Genomic DNA, 8,213 nt, shown 5'->3' with positions numbered 1-8,213 from the left:
ACCACATCCTCACTGAGATGATGTCAGGTTTTAACCTGCTCAGGCACAGCGGGAACTCCCAGTTTATCTTTTAATAGGACACATCTCCCACCCCCTTCAGGACTCTGGTGAAAGCCTTGGTAGGCACTTCTGAGGTTTGAGAAAGGGGAAGTGGCTTTGCTCAAAAAATCAGTTTATGAAGTCACTAGCAAATAATAAGGGGAATCCTTTCCTAGACCTCTCCTCAGTCTATTTCTGGCAGGTTAATTATAATACAAATCCGGTTATAATTTCTTTCAAGGGCATATGTTAAGAAAATACAAAAAAAAAAAATCTGATTCTGTCGATATTGTATTGAAAATAAAAGACGGATTTTCTTCCCTTTTCTTTCCTAGCCACTTAGCTATAGATTTTTAAATTTTAACACTAGTGTCAAATAGTGTAATAATTTCTTTACAAAAAGACAACAAATTTAACATATGAAACTCTACAAATGCCTAGGCCTAGCTTAGTTTTGAGCTAAAAACTGTGTAACTCAGGTCCAGGGCTGTCCGTTTAAGGAGTGGTTTGTCAGATCTTTTGATGGTGAGATGAAGAAAAGGCTTTTCTTTCTTTCCTTTTCTTCTTTCCCTCAAGGAACACACCTTTTGTATGCTCTGCCTAACAAAGGAATTTCCCAATTTCATAGTGGAATTTGGAGGGAAAGTATGATTGTGTAGACTGATATCTTTATGTGCCTTCCTGTAAAGGCAGCTTCAAACCGCAAAATGTTTAAAAAAAAAAAAGTGAGATTTTGCAATATACTGATTGGAGGAAAAACTAAGACATTAAGAGTTAGCAATAAAAACAGCAACAACAAAATCCCAAAGGATTTGGAATTCCTTTAGTTTCTATTTGGCAGAAGAATAGTATGATTTCTTTGTTCTGCTCTTTCTTATCTACAGCAGTCAAATAATAGTTTTATTTCATTCTTTACTTCCATTGTTGCCTGAAGCAGAGTGGTGCCCAAGATAGCCTTACATAGGCACAATAGTAGAATGAACCTTTGTATTAATTTTCCAGAAGAGGGGTAGTGTTATTTTTTTTTTAAACTTCCACTAAAAACAGTTTTTTTTCTGCTGTGAAATTCAATGATTTCATAGACTAAAGATGGGTGCTCTGCTTTTCACTATTAGTCTACCTGGAAGGGATTTCTCTGAAATCCTCTTTCTAAAAATGGAACTGAGATAATTTGCAAGAAATTATTATGCTTTTTTTAAAAAGCAGATGCAATGTTGTCTGTTGCCGTTGTGCAAATGATGAATTGTGCTTTCAAACTAATTTCCTCCACCCGAGGCTTGACCAAAACACTGGGCTTTGCAAAACGCTCTGCTCAAAAAGTATTTGACATGATGAAGCCATGTGAGGCGGTTCTACAACCGAAGGCTCTTTACGATAAGCAATCTAGGCTTTAGTTTTGGTGGTACAATTCTTGAAAACATTCAAACACTTTATGCTGTGCTTTCAACTCTCAGAAGGGTATTGGGGGAGGGACAAGAGAGATTTTAAATAAAGATTTTTAAATCTAGGAAAGCTAGGATTTACCTTGGTCTGGACATTATGAAATTCCATACATTGTAATATGTGTAGCGTGTTGAGATTTCAGATAAGCAGGGCCTTGTACACTTTCCAATGCACGTAATGTTTTTACATGCATATTAATAAAGGCCCACCTTTGGGAGAAGAAAAAAGGCCTCCTTTCAAATGAAATCAAGCCGAGGTAAAGTTGAAACTCAACTCACAGAATCCTGGCACTGTTTTCAGTATAAAAGAGGAGTTTCAATTTTACCATCCTGTAACATTGATAAATATGATAAGGTGGCTGGCAAAATTTGCAGATTACACATACGTAGGTCCTCCTAAACACGTGCAAATATGTCTCCCAATTTATGTGCAACTTAAAACAATTTGCCGTGTGAAATTAAAGACCAACAACTCTTCTGTGAGACAATCATTTGGTTCATTTACATGAAAAGTCTTAAATAGCAAAAATGTTGCTTCCAATTTACATCATACAGTGTCCCCACAACAGAGAACAATGGCTTCCTCAATGGAAGTTAATGCAAAGGAGAGGCACACTGATATTAAAAAAACAACAACAAAAAAACTTTTCAGCACACTTTGCAAATATTAACCAATTAATCTAATTTAAAGTAAAACCCGGAAATGCTTCCTGGGCTGGGAGTCTTCACGGGTCTCCTCAGGTAATATCAGTATCTTCAGAGTCCAATCAAACAGGAATGAGCCTCTTGAAGAGGTTATGGTGACACTGTTTTCAGATCCTTCCATTTTGTCCTATTTCCAGGGTAAGCACAATTAGCTTGATGGGGGGGTTGTTCTCGCGTTTTAAAAAACATTGCAAATGAGTGCACGTCTGTGAACCATGTAGGAACCATGACCCAGCACTGGATAAACAGCATACCTGATCTGGTGGTAATATACCGTCTCCCTCTCGGACGTGTTAATGATTATACACCTTTGTGGTCTTTAAGGGGCTTAGGTATGTATCTTTTTTTGTGTTCTGGAGGCTGTGACCACCTGCTGTATGTACAATATGCTGGTTACATTTGTACACATCTCCTTTCTTGAATTTAAAGACCTAGCTATTACATCTTGTTTACTCAGTATCATTCCCCCATTAAAAAAAAAAAAAAAACCTACATGAACTGAACATGCCATGTTTCAATCTGGCCCCAGTGGCTTTTTCTCTGAAAGCAAAACGTGTGTCTTTTACACCAGGGCTTTCTCCCCACCCCAGGGGGTGTCTTCCATTCTTTTGTGGCTCAGTTTAAGGCGAAAAGGGCTCCAAACCACTAACTACCCAGAAGAGAGCCCCTTCTTCCACCTCCAGGGAGAATTTCAGATTTAATGCATCTGAAGATAGCGTGCTCTCTTCTGACTTATTTGCCACCATAACGAGGATAACAAAACACCACCTTGACTTCAAGATCCTGGGTAGAGGCTCACGGTCTTTTGCAACCATCTTTGGCGAGGCCTTGCTTCCTTCCACTCGAGTAAGTTGCGGCTTGGGGCCATGGAAAGGACTGGGTGACAGCCTGTAATGTCGTTGGAAAGAACAGCAGCCCTCCCTGCAGCCCCTCACCACCACCAGCCCGCTCTCCCGGGCGAAGCCGCGACGCAGCGGCCCCAGATGGGCGAGACTTGGCAGGTCCGCGGGGCTCGGCTCCCCTCCACCGAGTCGGCACCGACCGGGCGTCCGCGCCCGCTGGCTGCGGGGCTTCGCGCTCTCGCCTCCTTCTCCCCGATCCTCCCTTCCCCCACCGGCCGCCCCCTCCCCCTCTCCCGCGCTCCCTTTTGTTCGCTCGCCGCTCGGGCCGAGCCGCCGCCGCCGCCCGGGCCCGCACCCCCATCGTAGGCCCCGGCGTGGCGGGCCGCCGCCGCCGCCGCCGCCGCCGCGCGGCCTAGAGCGCGGCGCCCGGGGAGGCGCGGGGCCCGGGCCGGGCGCACGGCGAGGCCGCGGCGGCGGCGGCGGCGGCAGCGGCGGCTGGGCGGCTGGGGCAGCGGCGGCGGCGGCGGCGGCACCCGCGGCACCGGCGGCGGCACCGGCGGCGAGGCCGCTCCACCGCTCACGCACACCCCGACCCCGGCCGCGGGAATGCAGATGACACGCCCGTAACATGGAAGCCGCCGCTGCCGCCGCCGCCGCTACGACGACAGCAGCAGCAGCTACAGCAGCAGCAGCCGCCGGCGGCGCCGCGCTGAACAAAGGTCATCCGAGCTGCGGCCCAGACGCCCGGGCTTGACCGCTGCGAAGGCCAACCCCGGGCAGGGGGTGGGTGTGCGCCCGGGGCGCGGGGGGCGGCGAGGGGGCGGCCGGGCCGAGCGAGGGGCGCAGGGTAAGGGGCGCGGGTGGGCTCCGGGGAGAGGCGGGCGCCCCGGCCCCTCGTGCCCGGCCCTACGGTCGGGGCCGGTGCGTGAGGCTCAGGCCCCTGGGCCTGAGCGCCGTGGTCTGTCCCACCCTGGCCTTGGGGACAGCCGGCCTTCGCGCCCCGCCGGCCTCCTTGGGGGGGGCCGAGGACCAGCTGGTTTTGCTAGGCCCCGCAGGTTCCGAGAGGGGGGCCACGTGAGCGCCGCGGCTCGCCTCCTCCCCTCCAGCGCTGGCGGTGCACAGCGGATTTTTTAAAAGGCCTCTGTGCCCCTCTGTCCCACTGGCCCTGAATCTGCCCCCCCACCCCCACCCCAGACAGCCCTAGTTTTCTTGCCCGAGGTGAAGGGATTTGGACTACTCCCCCCAGGTGCTTGAAAGAAGAGAAGGTCGGAGGAGGAGGAGGAGACTGGGGGGGCTGCTGGTGGTGGTGGTGGTGACAGGGCTGGGAGAGAGAGGAGAGGGACGGGAGGAGGGGGCTGGGTGGGGTGGGGGTGACAGGCAGAGAGGAGCCTGGTCAACAAGCCAGCACCACTCTGCTAGGAGGCCGAGGCCGGCTCCTGCCGCCGACGCATCCAGGGTGAGGAGACACACGTAGATTGCTTTCTTGGGGCTCTTTGTCAGCCACCAACCCAGGGAACACACACTGACACACACGTACACAAAGATCTGAGCCAGGTTGTGGGAGGTAAGTGGGGGAAGGAAAAGGAGGGGGCAACAGTGTCTGCGGTGGGCTTTTGGGGTGGAGGGGAGGGGGGATGGGCCTCTGGGGTGCTGGTGAGGTGAGCCTTCCCAGGGCTGTGTGCTTGTGTGGCGGTGGTGGGGGACACACGGTGACCTTCCCCTCCTCACCCAGACCTAAAAGGGAGAAGCCACCCCCAGCGAGATCCCCCCTGTGCTGATGATTTTCAGGGACTTGTTGGCAACTCAGCGAGGGTTGCCATAGCTTTTTTATGTAGGGTGACCAGAACCGGCTGAAACTGGTTTGAGGCAGATCAGCTCCTGAACACAATGCAGTCACTGAGCTACTACAGTGGGATAGCAGCTTCCTCCCTTCATGGCAGCCAAAAGCAGAGGAGCTTGCAGGAAGGGACCATCCCAACACAGTATGTGAATGCACACTTAGACACCACACAGCACTGGTACGTGACTGATGGAGCCCTAAAAGATCCTGTGTAGAGAAGATGGGGGAAAATGTGCAGGTTTGCAAGGTCTGAGATTACTTGGGCTTTTCCTGCCTTTTTCTTTTGCTTAAGGGATGGACAAGGAGCTGAGATTTATGACCCTTATTAAAGAAAAAAATGTGCCTTGGTAGGGTGGGGACACTTGGTTTCTGCAGTCTCTCTCTTTCTCTGCGTTTTTAACAAAACCAAACCAAAATGAAGTGATGGATTTGTAATGGTAGTTTGTTTGTTGCTGGAGAATGCTACTTTGCATGCTTTTTTTTTCTCTTGCAGGGTATGTTCTGTTTGTGCTTTTCCTTTTAGAAGCTACTAAAGGGTGTTGGGGATACTTCTGACTATTATGAAGGCCAAAAGGTAACAATATTGTTCTAGGAAATGAGCATAAATGCATTCCAGTGATGCTGTAAGGCATACATGCTGTCTTTTTTTTCCTTGTAGGCCTGTTGACTGGGGCTGCTTTTAACCCTTTCATATTTGCAGAGAATGCAACCGTGTGACAGTAACTGAACATTGGTCCAAAGTCTTTCCAAAGGGTCAAGGTTCACAAGGTGAGATATGATATTTTGAGCATGAATTTAAGTATTTATTTGAAGATCCATTCACAGACTGTCAGTGGATTGGTACCCTGGAGATAATACTGGGTTGAAAGTGGAAAAGAAATACTCTTACTGTTATTCAAGTTTAATGGAATTAGAGTGACTTTATGATGGTATTGCTATCAAGGCGAATTCAAATGACTTCATTAAATCGCATGTGGCTGGTCATTTTGAAGAGGCAGGCCTGAAAAGAAGCAAGTTTAAGAGAATGGTAGGCGTCAGGGCCTTGTGGAGAATGCACTGCTTTGCATAAGACTAAAGCAGTACGTATGTAGCATTTTCCTGGTGATTACAAAAAAAGGAAGGGGCTTTGCCAACTCCAGACAGCCTAGTCACCTTTCTGGAATTTGAGGTGCCTGACGGTAGATTTGCCTTTTGTTCATTCATCACCTTTCTTTTACCTTGCTGTGTTAACTTGAGAGGTTTTTCACTTCAAGTCAAGTGGTGGAGTGGCTTTTATTGATTTTGGGGGCTGTTGATGGTGAGTTTGCCATTGAATTATTTGTGGCATACATTTTAATGTGGAATACTTAACGCAATGCCAGGAGGAGCCCGGGTAGTCTGGCTTCCTCTGTGCAAAAGATGCCTGTTCACTCAAAGCTTTAGAGCAGTGGATGGTAGAATAAAGGTCCAGTGCCTTAAAGGATTACAGCTCGATTTGAGCTGGCGTTTTTATGCATCCTCCAAAACCAAAAGAGGTTTTAGAGGAGAAGAGAGGAACAGCAGTAATGAGTGGTAGCAAAAGTGAAGAACAAAGGCAGAGAGAACTTACAGGGGAACATGAAACATTTCGCCTTGGGGTTCCTTGGGAAAAGAACTGCAACTTCCCCAAACAGGAAACCAGCAGCTCCAGAATCAAATCCAAGATGATCTCAACAGCAGCTAGAGCTAGGTCTGTCTTCTGGTTTGGGAAAAGTGCAATCAAGAGGAGCCTGTAGGAGACATGATGGAAAATAAATTTCTCCCCGTACTTTGAAGAGGGTATTTTGTTCCTCTTTGCATTCAGCAGGAAAGTCTTTTCAGAAATGCCGAGGGTCTTAGGATTGGTTGCGGGCTAGCAGTTGGTAGGCAGGATATCTGCAGCGAAGGGTGTCAAGTATGCAAGGCTTTTTGTCGTTAATTTTTTTTTCATATGACTTCAGAGCATCCACTGTGGGATAAAACTGGCAAAAGAGAAACAACAGTGCATGGTTAGCTCAGAATACTTTGTGTAGTAGAGATAAATGTAATCTTGGACTGATACACCAGTAAATAGCTTATGTGATGCAACAAAATTCTTTTCAGTCACCGTGCTAAAATTGGCTTTCAGTTCGACAATGTTTTTGACGGCCAGAGGTTCTGTGAATGTGGCAGAAATCTGCTTGCAGAGCAGATCCCAATCCATGTTGCGAGATATGCCGTTCCTGCTTTTCTGGTGCCGACTCAAAACTCAGATGGCTAATATGATAAACCTTAATTAGCTTAATACACTAAGCTGTTGTATAATTTAGTCCTTCGTTCCTGCCTTCAGCAAGTCAGTGATTTTTTTATTTAACTTTGACAGCTAACCCCTTGCAGTGAATATGTCTTGAGAGTATGTTTAAAAAGCCCTTTCTTGTAAGGTGTTGTGTGTCCCAGAATGTTCTGGTTTACTCTCTGTGGTTTTTAGCTTTGTCTTTCCCCCCCCACCCCAAGGCTCCTGGAAAATAGTATTTGTTTTGCAGGCAGGCCAGTCTTTCCAGCTATAAGGGGTTGTTTCAGGTTGGAGAGCTGGTTCTCCAGGGCCACAATCAGGAGCTCATCTTGGCCTGAGGTTTGTCTCAGACGGCTCTCGCTGAGGTTTAAGGAGGTAGCAGGCCCAGGTCTCCTGCCAGAGGAACAGAGTTTTCTGGGCTCGGGAATGTGAATGTGGAGAAGCCACAGCCTTCTCTTTTGCAGATGAGCCAGGCGGGAGCAGCGTGCCACCCATACTTGGGCCCGGGGCCTGCGTTTGCTGTCGCTGTCACTGTTGCCTTGAGGGCAGCCACACCTGGAGCCCGGAGCCCAGCGCCTGCGGGTGGGGCTTGCCTGCAGTGGTCTCAGAGGACAACCTTCCCCTCTGGAGGAAGAATGTGGGTGTTTGGCTGAGGAGGGGCCACTGGAAAGAGAGTGTCACTAGGTGGTGAACCTTTGCTTGTTTTTATCATTTGCCTACTTAGGATCACTTTTTCCATGTTGAAGAACATTGGATGCAGGGTTTTTAGAACTCTTAGCCTCTTGGTTCAGACGGACACTCTTTTCTCACAGGGAGGTTCCCCACCCCCACCCACCTTGACTCCTTTTTAAAGGGAAGGTCTGGGAAGGCTGCAGCCCACCACTTGGGTGGAGTTTTCTCTAATACTTTTGACGAGGATGAGCTAGAACTTTAGGATTTGTAGTCTCCCTTCCCCTTTTACTTTTTCCCTGGAAATGCTTTCTTGGACTTTGCTCTGGAGAACTGCCTGTCTCCCATTGCTTTTGAATAACCTTTCCCACATCCTTGGTGGAACTCCACTTAGCTCTTCACAGCTG

General features: G+C 48.4%; 1 long non-coding RNA gene across 50 annotated transcripts in view; it reads left to right on the top strand.

Moving 5' to 3' along the window:
- Nucleotides 1-2,788: 2,788 nt before the first annotated feature.
- Nucleotides 2,789-8,213, top strand: part of LOC102167001 (zinc finger protein 532) — a 107,054-nt gene continuing 101,629 nt past the window's right edge. For 10 of the 50 annotated variants that reach the window (XR_014816262.1, XR_014816219.1, XR_002346198.2 and 7 more), the window contains exons 1-3: nucleotides 3,534-3,811; nucleotides 5,362-5,442; nucleotides 5,527-5,636. This is a non-coding gene — a long non-coding RNA (zinc finger protein 532). Of the gene's footprint in view, nucleotides 3,188-3,533; nucleotides 3,812-4,151; nucleotides 4,294-4,400; nucleotides 4,593-4,936; nucleotides 5,116-5,361; nucleotides 5,443-5,526; nucleotides 5,637-8,213 lie in introns of those variants that run through there. The other 40 variants (XR_014816263.1, XR_014816222.1, XR_014816183.1 and 37 more) reach the window with 13 other exon arrangements.

The sequence above is a fragment of the Sus scrofa genome, chromosome 1, assembly GCF_054392235.1.
Source record: "Sus scrofa isolate SSC_HxYL_T2T_F1_AM1 chromosome 1, Sscrofa_HxYL_maternal_Yorkshire_Landrace_v2.0, whole genome shotgun sequence".
Classification (NCBI taxonomy): domain Eukaryota; kingdom Metazoa; phylum Chordata; class Mammalia; order Artiodactyla; family Suidae; genus Sus; species Sus scrofa.
Note: the sequence above shows the minus strand (reverse complement) of the source record. Positions and strands in the feature narration are given on the sequence as shown.